The 4,712-nt window shown below is 48.8% G+C and overlaps 1 pseudogene; it reads left to right on the top strand.

Annotated features, from left to right (window-relative positions):
- The first annotated feature begins 2,878 nt into the window (after positions 1-2,878).
- On the top strand, positions 2,879-3,052 carry LOC121558776 (annotated as a pseudogene).
- The last annotated feature ends 1,660 nt before the right edge of the window (positions 3,053-4,712 follow it).

The following is a 4,712-nucleotide window of genomic DNA, read 5'->3' as shown; positions in this document are numbered from 1 at the left end:
ACTTTTAGGGGAAATTCTAAGAAAACGTCATGCCTCTGAGAATTTTCTTAGAATTTGGCCGCTAGGAGCCACTTTTTGCACAAAAATTCTTTAGAGATACGGGCCCTGATCTCTTTCAAGGACAGTCTCGTAAAAAGAATCATTCTTGCGTTCTAACAACACGCTATTCAAAGTGCTCTGAACAAATTAAGGGAATCGTTCACAAACATTGGCACATTCTAAGATCTGATGACAGTATTGGTAATGTGTTTTCAGACCCTCCCTTGGTTGTATTCTTGCGGGGCAGAAATCTCAGAGATCAATTGGTAAACTCTGATTTACCACCCCTAAATATCCCTGCACAACGTCTATTTGCGCCTCTACCGGATGGAAACTACAAGTGTAACGGCTGTGCTCAATGCAATGGCACTTACAAATGTAGATCCTTCAAACACCCCCAAACAGGGAAACAGATCCCAATCAAAGGTGTTATTACGTGCTCCACTAAGGCAGTTATTTATCTTATAGCTTGTGGTAAAAATTATGTGGGTAAAACAAAGTGCGAATTAAAAGCACGAATCTCGGCGCATCGTAGCACCATTAGGTGCCAAAACTCGACATACCCAGTCGCTGCCCACTTTTTGGAATCGAACCACTCGATTTCTTCCCTACGTTATATCGGCATCGAACATGCTACCTTCGGTCTCAACGTAGACTTTGATTTGAAGCCATTCTTGTGATTTTGCTATTCATTGTAAATGTTGTGGGCCTATGTAGCTAAGTATCTATGATCATATGCTATCCATGTTGTTTTTATCTGTGAATTGGCCAATGCTATTAGGCCACACCCGGCCATGATTACAGACACCTGCGTGTGTCCTTTCACACTATATAAACCAGTGACCCGCAGTGTTTGTCATTATACCCTGAGTCACTGGCTTGCTGGTGCTCTTTCATGCCGTCCCTGGGAGGGGTGCGTCACTTGAGTGGGTTGAGTTACTGACGTGATCTTCCTGTCTGGGTTGGCGCCCCCCCCCTTGGTTTGTGCTGTGGTGGAGACCTCTGTGGGCTATACTCGGCCTTGTCTCAGGATTGTAAGTTGGTGGTTGGGGATATCCCTCTAGTGGTGCGGGGGCTGTGCTTTGGCGGAGTGGGTGGGGTTATATCCTTCCTGTTTGGCCCTGTCCGGGGTTTCTTCGGATGGGGCCACAGTGTCTCCGGACCGCTCCTGTCTCAGCCTCCAGTATTTATGCTGCAGTAGTTTATGTGTCGGGGGGCTGGGGTTAGTTGGTTATACCTGGAGTACTTCTCCTGTCTTATCCAGTGTCCTGTGTGAATTTAAGTATGCTCTCTCTAATTCTCTCGTTCTCTCTTTCTCTCTGAGAACCTGAGCCCTAGGACCATACGTCAGGACTACCGGGCATGATGACACCTTGCTGTCCCCAGTCCGCCTGGCCTTGCTGCTATTCCAGTTTCAACTGTTCTGCCTGCGGCTACGAAACCCCCTACCTGTCCCAGACCTGCTGTTTTCAACTCTAAATGATCGGCTATGAAAAGCCAACTGAGAGACCTGAGCCCTAGGACCATACGTCGGGACTACCGGCCGTGGTGACTCCTTGCTGTCCCCAGTCCGCCTGGCCTTGCTGCTATTCCAGTTTAAACTGTTCTGCCTGCGGTTATGGAACCCCTACCTGTCCCAGACCTGCTGTTTTAAACTCTAATGATCGGCTATGAAAAGCCAACTGAGATTTATTCCTGATTATTATTTGACCATGCTTGTCACTTATGAACATTTTTGAACATCTTGGCATGGTTCTGTTATAATCTCCACCCGGCACAGCCAGAAGAGGACTGGCCACCCCTCATAGCCTGGTTCCTCTCTAGGTTTCTTCCTAGGTTTTGCCTTTCTAGGGAGTTTTTCCTAGCCACCGTGCTTCTACACCTGCATTACTAGCTGTTTGGGGTTTTAGGCTGGGTTTCTGTACAGCACTTCGAGATATTAGCTGATGTAAGAAGGGCTATATAAAATAAAATTGATTGATTGAAATTGATGAAGACAGCTTGTCTGTCGAAACGTTGGTTATTAAGATATTACATTATTGCATCTGAGCTCCTAGAGTGTGCGGCTTTCCTTTTTGAAGTGTTTTACGCCGTCAGCCAGCACCTCGCCTAAATAGGTGTGCGTTTCTTTCGCTTTTATCTGTCAGCAGGGGAGGACCTAATGCCCCAGCTTGTGCTGTATGGGGTGGGCCGAAGGCCTATAGCACCAAAGCTCTGGCCCACCCTAACGTGTCTGAAGGACGCATTGTGGTCCTCCCGCAACCTGCTGGTAGGAAAACGGTTAGAGACCACCCACCAGGCAGTGGCTTTGGTAGCCATGGAAGCCCTGGGATGGTACGAACGAAAGGGGGCCTCGACCCCAGGCGAAGGGTCCCCCACAACACCTAAGGTCCTGGCGGCCACGGCCTGACAGCGCTGCGGCGCCTAGGGCGATGCATCTAGGGGAGGGGTCTCCTCTGGGCCCCGACGGATGGGTACAGAGTTGATTCGGAAGAGCAGGAGGAGGCTTTTTTGATAAGGACTCACCCCATTCCCGTACAAAGGACAGAAGACAGCTTTTTAACAAAGTGACTCTTGACAAGTTTGCCATGTCTTAAAAATGTTTTACCTTTGTTAAATCATTTGTGTACATTTTAATTGCCTTTTTACAGATTGGCCTTTTACAAGAAAGGGTACTTTTATGCATGGTTGCTTTATTGTTTTAAAGAAACAACTTGTATTTTTTAACAAATGTAAATGTAATATATAAATGCTGGTTTTAATGCTTTTTATGCCGATTTTGTGTGTGTAAATGAATTAAAAATATATATGGAGCTGTTTAAAAAAAGGAAATGCATCAATATCTTTCCAAAATAAAAAATCTGTTCTTATCGGTTTAATATCTGATACGTCCCCCATCGGGGAACTACATATTAAATGGATTTTTCGAACAGGGAGTCGGAAATGGGGCTTGCTCCGTCCGCTCCAAGCATCGACCCGGTATTGCAGTACCTCCGGGAACGGTGCAACGCTGTTCTCCCATTGTCAAGGAAAAAACTACATGGAGGTAGATAAACAGCCAGCAGAAGAAAAGAGAAAGAAAACTATTCCAAACTGAAAGAAGGGCGAAGCACTTTGTGCGGTCCAGCGTTTTCCCTCAATTTTTCTTTTAAAAAATAAACATATAATTGGCATTCACCAGGATAGTGTGTTTGTGTCTGTGTGTTTTTGACCAAAAACAGAACAAATACTTCACCAGGACAGTCAGTCAGACTGTGACTTTTACCCCACAGCCCCCGAAAACTTGGCAAGTGGGTTCGGGGACAACCTGCGAGAACCAGGACTAGAGTAAACAGAGTGTGAACAAGTTCTATGAGTGGAGCGGAGTCCCATAGGGGAGCTCTGCTCCTATTGGTTTACCCCGCTGCCTAGGCTGCGAACAGCCTGAGACAAAATTATGCACACACCTGCAGCCATTAGGAGTACAGGTGTCCCTATAAGAGGGGACGCTTCCCCTCAATCAGCCTCCCTTTATCTTCAGCGACTGGACTGGACTGAAGAAGCCGATGAGAAGAGAAGATTCAGGACGAAAAAGTCGCAGTCGATTTCCAAGTCTCGACGTCGTCCTAAAATGAGTACACCCAGAGATTTTCCACCCCCAAAAGCTATTTTCAGAGCTCAATGTCGCTGCTCCTCCATGGCTGCTGTGGACTCACACGACTTATGTTTTGTGTGCTTAGGATCACAGTGCGCTTGGAGCGGCCTCATAGATCCCCCACTATGCTCCAGCTGCTCCCTCCTTTCTTTGAAGGAGACGAAGCAGCGATGGGCATTTTTTCGGGAGGATATCCCTCTAGAGGACGTGTTATCGGTGCTAGCCTCAGCTTCTGAGGCATCATCTGAGGGCGCTGACTCAGGAGATGACAGGGATATTCCATTGGAACAATCCATAACGCTGACCCAGACGTTTAAGACCCCTTTCCCTCAGGAAATCCCCCTTGGTGATGACGACACAGGCTCTGAATTTTCAGCAGCCCCGTCCTACGCCACTGCCTCTCTGCGCTCTGATTATCCAGGGCTCATTGAGAGGGCTGCTAAGCGGCTGGAGATTAAGCTGCCCCCCATTCCCTCCAACCCGGAAGTGGACATGGAGGGCGGCCCTTACTCTCGGCCTAGGAGGGCGGCAGAGCCCTTGGCCCCTGCCATGCCCTCGCTTAGTAAATATGTGGAGGGCTCATGGGAGGCACCTCTGGCTGTCTGATGGCCATGAAGGATTCTGACAGATCCACGCTACTGACGATGGCTTGTTTGGGGTCGCCGTCAAAGATGCGACGGAGCAATTCATAAAACTAGACGAGAACAAAAGCACCTGTTTAGACACCTACCGTTAGCAGGGCGCTCTAGTTTACTGGATCTACTGCTTGGCGTCGTGCCCGGCGTCAGACGGCGGCCTCCAGCAGAAAAGGGAGCGGGCCCCGCCCCTCCTGTAGCGCCAGAGGTTCCGACCATTCTGCCGGCGAGAGAGGTCATTAACGCGTCATCCTGGCATCACCCGAAGGGCGGCCAGAAGAGACGCCGTTTATGACATGGCGAGGGGGAGAGAACGGAAGACGGCGCAGCGCCTTGTTGACTGTGCCCACTGTTCCCCCCCACCATACTGTTGAGGGTATGGAGGAAACTGTGTGTTGTGTGTC

This window comes from Coregonus clupeaformis, unplaced genomic scaffold, assembly GCF_020615455.1.
Source record: "Coregonus clupeaformis isolate EN_2021a unplaced genomic scaffold, ASM2061545v1 scaf0328, whole genome shotgun sequence".
Classification (NCBI taxonomy): Eukaryota; Metazoa; Chordata; class Actinopteri; order Salmoniformes; family Salmonidae; genus Coregonus; species Coregonus clupeaformis.
Note: the sequence above shows the minus strand (reverse complement) of the source record. Positions and strands in the feature narration are given on the sequence as shown.